The sequence below is a fragment of the Oncorhynchus clarkii genome, chromosome 6 (genome assembly GCF_045791955.1).
Source record: "Oncorhynchus clarkii lewisi isolate Uvic-CL-2024 chromosome 6, UVic_Ocla_1.0, whole genome shotgun sequence".
NCBI lineage: Eukaryota > Metazoa > Chordata > Actinopteri > Salmoniformes > Salmonidae > Oncorhynchus > Oncorhynchus clarkii.
In genome coordinates this window covers 14,042,457-14,055,017 of record NC_092152.1, presented here as the reverse complement: position 1 = coordinate 14,055,017, position 12,561 = coordinate 14,042,457, and the positions used below count along the sequence as shown (strand labels likewise).

General features: G+C 42.1%; 1 long non-coding RNA gene across 2 annotated transcripts; it reads left to right on the top strand.

Moving 5' to 3' along the window:
• Positions 1–1,220: 1,220 nt before the first annotated feature.
• LOC139410647 (uncharacterized) lies at positions 1,221–11,037 on the top strand. 2 transcript variants are annotated; one of them, XR_011634523.1, is made up of 4 exons: positions 1,221–1,385; positions 1,455–1,645; positions 8,711–8,743; positions 9,076–11,037. It is a non-coding gene; the product is annotated as an uncharacterized lncRNA (long non-coding RNA). The 2 variants fall into 2 exon arrangements; XR_011634522.1 differs by having other exon boundaries at positions 1,221–1,645.
• The last annotated feature ends 1,524 nt before the right edge of the window (positions 11,038–12,561 follow it).

The window sequence follows — 12,561 nt, the reverse complement described above, 5'->3', positions numbered from 1 at the left end:
GAGGGGAGAGAGAGAAAATGGGAGGCTAAGGTTAGCCAAGCCTCTTTCTCTCCATTGGTTAGAGTCCTGGTTCCTTGCTACCTACGACTGGGGTCTCTGACAAGCACAATTTACATTGAGCTCGCCCTGCGCTGCTATTTACTTTGAAACCTGATTAGTATTAGTCTATTGTCACAAACAGAGGAGGAAACCCTGGATAGAATGGCCGAAATAAGGGTAAAAGCGAGGACAAACATTTGTGCACGTGAAATAAACAAACGTGCTAGGCGAAAGGGACTGGCATAGAATTCCTCAAAGTTTTAAATGGTTTGTTTGGGACTACCATATTCATTATACATGCGGGGGACATTATTATTGATGTATCGTGTGTTTTATTATAGACTACAGCATTTGTTGGTGTGTAATACTGTATATGCTTCAACTTTACATTTACATTGTCAAAATTCGGGTCCAAAGTTACTGGATCAAATTAGGAAAAAATACAATGTAAGAAATTCTGCATAATAGATAATTCGTGTTAGAATAGGCAGACAGGGTGCGATGGCGCCAGCGAATCTCAAAATTACATCGACAAATAACAAATACTCTATAACAGTTGAGGTTTTAAGGCCTACACAATCACTGAACGGGTGTCATATTATGTTTTATAATGACAATAATTCAAAATCATGTCAAGTTGTTTGAAAATTGCACGGGAATTCCGGCTTTTTGCATGTGGATACTGAAGCCTGCATGCGTCTCCAACTCAAAAATGTCTGGATCGGTCTGCCATCTAGCGTACAGTATACAATTACATCCACATAGTAATGCATAACTCACTGTGATCATGCATGTAGTATTATCAACTTTGTAAAATCATAAAGACAAGAAATAAACTCATGAAAATTGCTTTCTCTTTATTTATATTTTTACAGATACTGTGTTCCCGATGAAGATTTCAAACCGAGCAGCTGGTGCCTGTTTTGTAGATTTAGGAAAGACATTCCAGGGTAAAATCACTTAAAATGAGTGGAACTTAGCACAAATAACATTGACACGGGGTAGTTTGAATATGACAACATTTCGCCCACATGGTAACCAAAGCCACCAGAAGTGTATTCAGTGTGCTTACAAGCCTGGTGCGCCGACATGCATCCCATAATAGCCGAACTTAAATAGAGTATAGGGTATGTGAAAATAAAGTGAATAGTTTATGAATACCTTTGTTATGTCTGTCCGAGTGTAGTCAGCTATTAAAAGATAATGGAGCGCAAATATGCAAGTACCCCCCTTGTTAACGCATAGGAGGAATGGGTGTTTTTAAGTATTCAACAACAGAACTCTTCCCGTCCCTGTCTCGGACACTGCACGGAGACTCCCGGTCATGTCTCCAGCTCTTTGAAAAGGTGAAACGAATAAGATTAAAATGGACAAAGAATTTTCTGTAAGTGTATCATTAAGATTTTACTCCACAGATCGGGAAGAGAGCTGGACGGAGAGAGAGAGAGAGAGAGAGGGGTGACAGTGAATGAGAGCAGCGGGAAGAAGGCTATAGCACGAAAACAGGAGAGAAAAAGAGAACGTGGACAGCAGGGTATTAAAAGAAGAAGCACTCAGCGACAACTATTAGCCTATTGTGGACGGGAAACATCGGTACCTGAATTTGGCAAGTACAACATTTATTTATCTTCCACCTATTCACAAGAAGCTCTAAATGAATGAACAATACATTCTAGCCTCGCTACACTACCATGCAACCCATGTAGGCAACCGTTATCTAGTTTATCTGTCTAAATGTCAAACAACCACTGTTAGGCTACATTCCAGGGCGAAACTTTTTAACCGTACTTTGGATGCTTTCCTTGACATCTTTACTGATTTGCGAACCCGTTTTTCCGTTTAAAACTGTCGTCAGCAATATATACGAACATCGTTGATGCTGTTACCGCAATTCAGGGAACCCTTTCCAGGTTATGAGCATCTCACCTGTGCAAGGCTATTTGTTGTATGATCACATAATGAAAACATCGATAGCAGCCGGTTTCTCATCGATAGTTTCAACGGATTAAAGGACATTTATACGACTGAGCTGGTGAGGCATAGTACAGGAATGATTTTGTTTGTTGTTTAGTCATATGAAAATGTAGGGCATTCATGATAATCAAATGATTATTATTTAATTGCAAAGTTTGCAGATACATTTTCAACCCCACTATGTGAGATAAGCAGAATATATTATGTCAATTTAAAAGCAGTTTTTACGATTATTTGGTAGATAATTGATGCATACACACAACTTACATCGAGCGATAATACTGACAAAAGCATAGGCTAGGCCTATATGAAATACGATTTTGGCGAGACTATATTAAACTTCGATTCCCTTGTGTCTCAGATTTTAAGTTGATGCTATGAATGCCACTTGAAGTTCCACATGGCAGGAACTTAATATTAATGTATATGTTATAGTTTGAGTTAGCCTATATTCCCTAAAACAAGACGCATATAAATATAATTATGTGACATAATTATGTGTTATCACCAAAAATATCAAATGCCATTCGCAGTGCAGTATAGGCTATATTTGCACATGTATCTACCGTGAGTTAGAGGTTAAAATAGATTAGATATAGGCCTACGTGGGCTTCAAATATATTTAAAAACATAGGCTAAATTAGGCTAATTTCCAAGTGATGCGGTCTCTTTCTAACCGTTTGTATAACAAATAAATAAATAAATACATGTCAGGGCAACTGCACCCCATAAACACGTTTTCGCTTCTGCAAGTAGTCAATCGAGCGTTATGAATTCTTGGACCAGTTGTGAAAGCAATAAAAGGCCATGATAGTCTGACCTCCTACTTCGTGAACACGGGGGCAAATATCAGCCCATCGGCATTTCAGATAATTAATAAACACGTTGAAGGAAAATAGCTAATAATACAATCCTCATTGGTTCAGTTTATGTAGGCGCTCCAGTATAGGGAATCTATAAAGTCACTACACCGTTCAAAGCTTCCAGCTCCATCTATTGCTTATACGTTTTAGAGGCCTCTGTCGAAATGCCTCCTATAAAAACAAGTATTACGTTTCTTCAGGAGAGGGTAACACACGATCTATGCTTTTCCCATCCACGCGCACCTTTGAGCATCTGCCCATAACTGAACAGCTAACTTTCTAGAAGAAATGGCTGTGGTGTGTTGTTCCAAAAATATTAAACTAGCCTATATTTCTGCCAAGAAAAATACAAGTGTAAAATAACTATGAAAAAGTGTAGAGACGTTTCATTAACAAATGAGGTGTGCTGCTGTCAATTATTGACTTAATATGCATAATAGCCTATGTTACATGTGCAACTACATATAACAAAACATATTTTGTTGAGTGAGTTCCAATAATTACAAATGAGAAAATAACTTAAATTAACATAACTATGTTTTAACAGATAACAGAAACCTCTGAAGGCAGATGGTTCAAAAAAATCCTTCATCTGCGTCTTTTCAAACTTTTCCCCAATAGTGTATCACTGAAATTATATAAGATAGACCTGTTCAATAGTATACTTGAAACAAGTATTGCCGATAGCTAATTGTAAGATTTGTATTTGTTTTGATGTGTTCAGTGTAGCCTGGTTTTGTTATAACTGGCTCTCAACTTTGAACCACATTTACAAATTCATTTGAAAAATAAATGTTGCATAATGAATTACATAAAGACAAAATGAAGATGGCCAGTGTTGCTGCTTTCTTCAGACCCGAGCTGTGCGTTATACTTTAATGTGTGAGTTGGGGGGTTTGCTGAGAGCCCCCTCTGCTCTGAGTCGTTACGGGTTGAAAGAGAGGAGGAGGAGGTTTTTCCCCAATCTGATCCCTAACTATTCGGGGGCTCAGATTGGTGTGAAAGGGACGAAAAGGTCACTTGAAATCGTATTTTATCCGCAGCCATTTTCTCTATGGATCAGCAACTTTGAATAGACATCATCTAATCGCTCTTAATGGAAAAGCTATTCGTGAGAAATAGGGAAAATATTTTAGAGCCTCACCACTTAAGGTCGCTATGTTTAACGCAGGCAGCTTCGACAAAATTACAGACAGATCAAAGTAGCTAACAGGTTGAGTTGGGATTGTTTCTTCTGAGTTTTATTCACCGGTCAAAATACGCCATGATGAATGAAGAACCACACACTAGGATTCTGAGGCTACTGCCACGGCTATAATTGTAGACAATTGAAGCCGAAATGACTTTTCCAATTAGCTTTGTGGTTGAAGTTTAGTTAGAGGGACTGTCAGTTTATGCGATGGGTAATGGCTTTATCGCTCACAAAACCATCATATATTTAGAGCACATGTGCTAATTACATTAAATGGTGTCAGAGACCGAGATCATAAATCCATTAGCACTGAAACTCCTCATGTTTCTGCTGTAATATTGTAGTTCACCAAAAACCCAACTGGAAGCACCAGTAGCGACATCAAAGTAAACACATTTTCTGAGCTGTTAACGTGGTAAGGCGGTGAAAGTGACATAAACGACGCGGTTCTGTATAAGAAGGGGTCAAATGAATGCGTACGGTAGGCCTATAACGAAGTATAAAGTGTGCTTCACGCCATTCAAGGCAGACAAAATCCTTCAAAACACATATAGTGTCTTAATGTGGTAGCCTATACCATAGTGGCGAAGAAAGAAGACATTAGCAAAACATAGCCAAATCATAATTTTGAATGGGAGACGATACCATATTAACTAATGCAACCAATGGCCAAGCACTTATAGGCTACTTGTGATAGCCTACTGTCAATGTCTTGAGACTTTTTAAATCACATCAATCCATATAATATGAGGACAACCCTTTACCCCACGTTAAAGTGCTTCAAAAGTTGTAGAAATTGGCCTGGTTAAATGCAGAATTCAATTTTCTCTACTACTCGACTACTACATCGATTCTACCTAGAGGGACCAAGGCAACACGAATCCAGGTTCCAAACGCAGTGCATAAAGGCATTTCACCCGTAACAGTAATTTATTTCAGGGAAACAGGAGGGCAAAGGTGGAATTCTCGAGAAATTCAACAAGTATACAGGAGCTTCTGCACGCGAATTACTTTTCATCCTATCGCCACATTATCCGAAAACACACTGTAGATAGACCAAAGACAAAAATTCAGAACAAGATTATCTCCCGTGCAAATATACAACCCGCACATAACCATTTAAGGAGCAGGGTTATTATGAAACTGGAGTAAAGAGAGAAAGGAAAAGACAGAACATAGACAAGTGGCTTTTCTCATTTGTTCTCCCTGAAACTGGGAGGTGAAATAAAATATGACATTTCCAACTTGCCTGCGTCATTGCGCATCTTTTGAAGTTAAATGAGTGGCATCACCTCAAGTATCCATAATGGTTTTCTTAAACCAACACACAGCACGCGCTCAATTAGAATGTTGTCTGTCTGAACCGCCACCATGCTGTAGCCTAATAGGGGGTGACTGAGCACGTTTAGACTAACGGTACATTAAGACAGAACAAAATCATTCTCAAGTTACATATCATTCATTGTGATCATTTCTCATATTTTATAAGACACGATATCAAAACGCGTGTATAGCCTAATTTGCATGTAGACATTCAGTTTCCAAACAGTAAACGTTAAGTGAGCCATAGGTTAAGTAAGATACTGAACAAATTAATTTGAAAATCAACGATATCCTTTAGGAAACCAAACATGTATGAACACGAGACATGTTAAATAGCAAAGTGCATGCACAAACAGTATAAAAGATGACTGTATCTACCTATCATTACACCCCACCCCATTTACATCGAACCAACGTGGAATAGACGTCGAATTGACATCCGTGCCCAGTGGGATTGTACTAATCATGCAGATGAGTGTCATACAAATAATAATAATACTAAAATAATGTCATTATTATATTTTTAACACACGCAAGCAGGCATGCGCACACACACACACACACACACACACACACACACACACACACACACACACACACACACACACACACGCACACACACAGCCTTCGGTATCTTGAATCTTATATGGGGGGTGTAATCATTAGAGAAATGGATGCCTGCAAAGTTTGTGAAATGATCAGAGATGTTAGCTGGATCTGAACATCCTGAAGTCCAGCGCTAGTGATGGGCTAGTCATGGGCTAGTGCTAGGCCAGTGATGGGCTAGTGATGGGCCAGTGATGGGCTAGTGTTGGGCCAGTGATGGGCTAGTGCTGGGCCAGTGATGGGCTAGTGCTAGGCCAGTGATGGGCTAGTGCTGGGCCAGTGATGGGCAAGTGCTGGGCCAGTGATGAATCAAGAACATGAAGATAGAGAGCCTGCACTATTCCTGTTCCAAATGTTGTAATTGCTTGCAGGACACAAAACAGACCGTTTTGGCCACGATAACCTTTTTAAGGTGTTTTGATGACAAAGGCACAACAGACCATATATTTTCAGATTGATTTGGAATGGTGTGTGTGTATCTATCAGTGCAGGTGTGTGTGTGTGTGTGTCTGATCAAGTAATTCCACAGCTATTGGCTGACTATATTATCTGACTATTAGAGCTACGCCGCACCAGGGGCAGTTTGACCCTTTGCTCGTCTCAACTGGATGTGTGATGTGTGATGTGTGATGTGTGCTGTGTGATGTGTGATGTGTGATGTGTGCTGTGTGATGTGTGATGTGTGATGTGTGATGTGTGATGTGTGATGTGTGATGTGTGCTGTGTGATGTGTGATGTGTGATGTGTGCTGTGTGATGTGTGATGTGTGATGTGTGCTGTGTGATGTGTGATGTGTGATGTGTGCTGTGTGATGTGCGCTGTGTGATGTGTGCTGTGTGATGTGTGATGTGTGCTGTGTGATGTGTGATGTGTAATGTGTGCTGTGTGATGTGTGATGTGTGATGTGTGATGTGTGCTGTGTGCTGTGTGATGTGTGATGTGTGATGTGTGATGTGTGATGTGTGCTGTGTGATGTGTGCTGTGTGATGTGTGCTGTGTGATGTGTGATGTGTGATGTGTGATGTGTAATGTGTGCTGTGTGATGTGTGATGTGTGATGTGTGATGTGCGCTGTGTGATGTGTGATGTGTGCTGTGTGATGTGTGATGTGTGATGTGTGATGTGTGATGTGTAATGTGTGCTGTGTGATGTGCGCTGTGTGATGTGTGCTGTGTGATGTGTGATGTGTGCTGTGTGATGTGTGATGTGTAATGTGTGCTGTGTGATGTGTGATGTGTGATGTGTGATGTGTGATGTGTAATGTGTGCTGTGTGATGTGCGATGTGCGATGTGTGATGTGTGCTGTGTGATGTGTGCTGTGTGATGTGTGCTGTGTGATGTGTGATGTGTGATGTGTGATGTGTAATGTGTGCTGTGTGATGTGTGATGTGTGATGTGTGATGTGTGCTGTGCGATGTGCGCTGTGTGATGTGTGATGTGTGATGTGTGATGTGTGATGTGTGCTGTGTGATGTGTGCTGTGTGATGTGTGATGTGTGCTGTGTGATGTGTGCTGTGTGATGTGTGCTGTGTGATGTGTGATGTGTGATGTGTGCTGTGTGATGTGTGATGTGTGATGTGTGCTGTGTGATGTGTGATGTGTGATGTGTGCTGTGTGATGTGTGATGTGTGATGTGCGCTGTGTGATGTGTGATGTGTGATGTGCGCTGTGCGCTGTGTGATGTGTGCTGTGTGATGTGTGATGTGTGATGTGTGATGTGTGATGTGTGATGTGTGCTGTGTGATGTGTGCTGTGCGATGTGCGATGTGCGATGTGCGCTGTGCGATGTGCGCTGTGTGATGTGTGATGTGTGATGTGTGCTGTGTGATGTGTGATGTGCGCTGTGTGATGTGTGATGTGTGATGTGTGATGTGCGCTGTGCGCTGTGTGATGTGTGATGTGTGATGTGTGATGTGTGCTGTGTGATGTGTGATGTGTGATGTGTGATGTGTGCTGTGTGATGTGTGCTGTGCGATGTGCGCTGTGCGATGTGCGATGTGCGCTGTGTGATGTGTGATGTGTGATGTGTGATGTGTGATGTGTGATGTGCGCTGTGTGATGTGTGCTGTGTGATGTGTGATGTGTGCTGTGTGATGTGTGATGTGTGATGTGTGATGTGTGATGTGCGCTGTGTGATGTGTGCTGTGTGCTGTGTGATGTGTGATGTGTGCTGTGTGATGTGTGCTGTGTGATGTGTGTTGTGTGATGTGTGATGTGTGCTGTGTGATGTGTGATGTGTGATGTGTGCTGTGTGATGTGTGATGTGTGATGTGTGATGTGTGCTGTGTGATGTGTGATGTGTGATGTGCGCTGTGCGCTGTGTGATGTGTGCTGTGTGATGTGTGATGTGTGCTGTCTGTATTCCGCTCCTTAAATAGGGAGCAGAATACAAATGTACGTTGTTTGCTGCAACCAATGGAAAATAAAGTTGTCTTGTACTGTATTGAATCTTTGATATTGCTACTCTGAGCAAGGCAGTTAACCCACTGTTCCCAAGCTCACAGTCTGTCGTTCCCTCTCTCCATAAAACTCAAAATAAGTTTGTTCGATGTTTCTGTCCAAGGAAAGCCAGAGGGGTCAAAATGAAGAAAATATCTAAATTCAAAATCAAACTGAACTTTGGACCAGACAATATGTTATTACTATATTGCAATAGTCATACGGTATGTGTTTTCATCATCAAATAAGGAACTAATTGTGTTTTTTCCTGACAGGGAGTGAGCGGCTGTGCAACATGATCGTGCCATGTAAGTTCCACTGCTGCTACACAGGCCCTGTTCACCAATTCACTGAGACATCTCACTAGCACTAATGGATTCATGGATGGAATAATTTACCAAAAATATACATGTATTATATTGGTATAACTTCAACACTCCCTGAAATTAGATCCGTAATATAATCTTGATCCCTTGAACAGGGCATGGCCAAAGTCAGTCCTCATTTTGACTCAGGAAGCCAATCAAAAGGCAGCATGAATCACGCAGGGCCAATGATAAGGCTGTTTACTCAAGAGGCTCCCACACTTCCTCCAGCTAGCTCTTATCATCAACGTCTCTGTGTTGTTTTTTTCTCTCAGATTTAAATGAACGTCGTGGCAAGTCCCCCTTCCTTTGGAATAAAGAGCATCACCGTGTCACACGGTCAGAATCGACAAGTCTTCTCCTAATGTCATCTTACGAAATAATAAAAAAGGAAGAAAATACTGTTTATCAAAACTCCAGGTTAGGTTGGTACTCCTGTGATTTATGGATTGTGTACAAGGTAAGGATTGCTACTAGGAGCTTGTGTCTGCAGGTAAAGCGCAAGACAGACCAACGTGCACAGCGGCCCGAGTGGGGTAGATCACCTGCTGGGTGTTAATGAACAGTGGCGATTCAACATGTAGAATCATCTTGAAATGAACAGAACATGTCCGATGTTCTGTAGTCAGAGCTGATGGGAAGGCCACCAGCTGCACATGGACAACAGTTGCGTTGGACGGTCTTGGCCTTAAAAGACAGGTACTGTCTGCAGTTGAAGATATCTACTGTGCTTTGAGTTATGCCTGCTCTTCTGCCCTCACTGCCCTGGCCTGGCATGGACCCAGAAGACATATCCTTAACAGAGTGTATTAACCTCACTCAGTTAACCTTGACCCCTTCTACCCAGCAGCTCACACAGCCCTGATGGTCAGTGGAAGCAGAGTAGATTCATTATGAGGATGGTGTTGTTGCTTTTAAGAAGCTATACATGAAATAACATTCTCAAGACCTAATGTATTTGTGATGCCATTAGTGTTTTATTGTCAATGTTCTCATTGTCATATTTAGAAATGAATGTGCAGCTGTATTATACTGTGCTGGGCAAAATGATTTTGACATAGTTGTGCCTCTCCTTCACTTAGATTTTCATTTGTATATGTGTTTGTGATTCTGTGTTTGTGTGTGTGTGACCACACGGCAAGTTTACCTCGGGTGACCCCCGTTGACCCGAGGCATCCCAGCGGAGGTCAAGCCTTGACAAATGAGTTCAGGCGGAGAACAGCAAACATTCCACAACATGTTCTTCCTCAACAACTCGCCCTCTTTCTCCCTATCTCTCTCTATACTCCTCCTCTGAACATCTATCTCGTCAAAAGGTTGTAAGAATGAGCTTATCACACATAAACATAATGGCAGAAGGTTGTGGAAATGTTCCACAACATGAACTTCAGAGGAAGACAAACCTTAATGCGCTACTTTTATGTAATGCTCTACAAAGTTCTGTCTTGTTTACAAATGAATAAGGAAAAATAAAGGGATGTTAGTCGAAAAAAGTTAAGTAAATCCATTGGATGTTAGTATTAAACTGCTCTTTATCAGTGTTTGGGGCTTCAGAACTGGGCAGTGATGTAGAGGCTGAGAAAAGATGTAGTGTTTAAACAGGATGTGTAGGCTGTAGCATTTCTGGCAACATATTCCCCCCCCCCCCAATCTCTCGCTCTCTCCCCAGTTTCTCTCTGATTTGCCAGCATGCTGCTGTCACCTGTGTCAGGCTATTGGTATTCTTCTTTGAGAGGCTCATTAAGGTAAGTGGCACCCCCCATTACGACGACAAGGCGAGCAAAGGTTCCTCTTGTCCCGCGAGTCCCCCAGGGAGTTATCCTACCATCTCCTCTACCCCAGTCATGTCTACTACTCACTACATTTTTTAAGAACACATGAGGTCGCCACAGGTGAACCACTACGTCACAGGCAGATCCATACTGGAACAGAGGAAGCTAATGCAATGCAGTGCTGGGATACCCTACATAAATCATGATTGTGTGTAATAGCATTACTGTCAGAGAAAGCAACATAGCACGTCTGAATAAAAGGACCAATAAATATCAGTTCTATTTCTATGTTGTTTTTTTTGGTATTTGAATTGATTTTATTTTGTTGTCTGATGCTACACACTGCAATAGAAGAAAGCTGCATGTATCTATGAAGGGAGGGATGATTCCTGGTGTGGGTCATGTGCTTAGATCTCAGGTCTCTAGTTGGCTGAACTGAGGTGTACCAATGGCACATGTACTGTAGCTGCCATATGTGCATGAGGCTCTAACCTTTGTATGGCAGTGTTGTTTGCATTTCCACTTGTGGAGGGGGGGTCCTTGTAATGCTGTGGGTGGTGACACCTGGCCTTTTCATGGGTGGGCCTGGGACCGAGCCATTGGAATCTGCAATGCAACAGAATGCATCATCACTGGAACAATGCAAAATAATGCATCATCACTGGAACAATGCAACAGAATGCATCATCATTGGAACAATGCAACAGAATGCATCATCACTGGAACAATGCAACAGTATGCATCATCATTGGAACAATACAACAGAATGCATCATCACTGGAACAATGCAACAGAATGCATCATCACTGGAACAATGCAACAGAATGCATCATCACTCGACCAATGCAACAGAATCCGATGGAATTGGAACAATGCGATGCCACATGGTGAGAATGTGCTCAATGTGCTCAATGTGACCTCCCTACCTCCCTCCCTGTCTCACTCCCTCCCTAATCTGCCCGCTCTATCCTAGCATTAATTAGCAATACACAGGCTATATGTCCACCGTAAATAAATGATCAAGATCACCTATCAGTCTTCCCATTAACCTGGAGGGGCATAACAAGCTGGAGGCAGGAGGAGAGACTGGTGTGTGAAAGAGAGATAGACACTGTGTAATAATGGCTGTTCATGGTAATGCCCTCCTGATTGTATTTATCCCCGCTCTGCTCCCTGCTCTGCTCTGCGCTCTGCTCTCTGCTCTCTGCTCTCTGGTCCCTGTAGACAGACAACACCACTGCCCTGGTCTTGGCATTGCGTGGATTTCTGCCCCGTCCCCTGGGGCTCTCTCCCTGTTCCCTGATTCGCTGTGTAAAAGCGGTCGTGAATGATGGATGACTGTGTCACCGCAGCCTGCAAAGGATTAATTTGTTTCATTGATTTCTCTTTAGGCAGAATGCCAGCGTCTGCTGCTTCCCACCTTTCCCCCAAGACTTCTAGCTGTAATAGACGGTAATGGCCTAAGACAAATCAACCCTATATTTGTAAAAATAGCACCAAATAACCCCTGACTCTAATCATGAGCACATTGGGGAGAGCCGTTCTATGCGCTGGCCACAACACCCCGGTAGTATTAACCCCATGGAGAACATCCAGGCCCATTCTCACAGCCATAAGTCTCCCATACTTACAGCTCTATCTCAGGTCTCACAATGGATGGGTAATGACTGGCTGTCTGGAGAGGCCCTGGGAGTGGGCTATTCTTACTGTAATGGAGGCATTTTACAGCTTTTCCCTAGTCCCTACACACCTGTAGAACCAGCTAACTGCTAACCACATGCTCTATGGCAGGCCTTGCTACACCACTTCACAACAACATTCTTCTTAGTGGGTTATTTCAAGTTATTTCAGGTTATTTCACACTCTATATTAAAGTGTTTTCCTGAATTCCGGCATATGTACACACCTATTTAGTGATATGGCTAAGAGACTGTGTCACTGATGTGCCAATCAAAGTAAGATCTTCACTGATGTCACAATCAAAGTAAG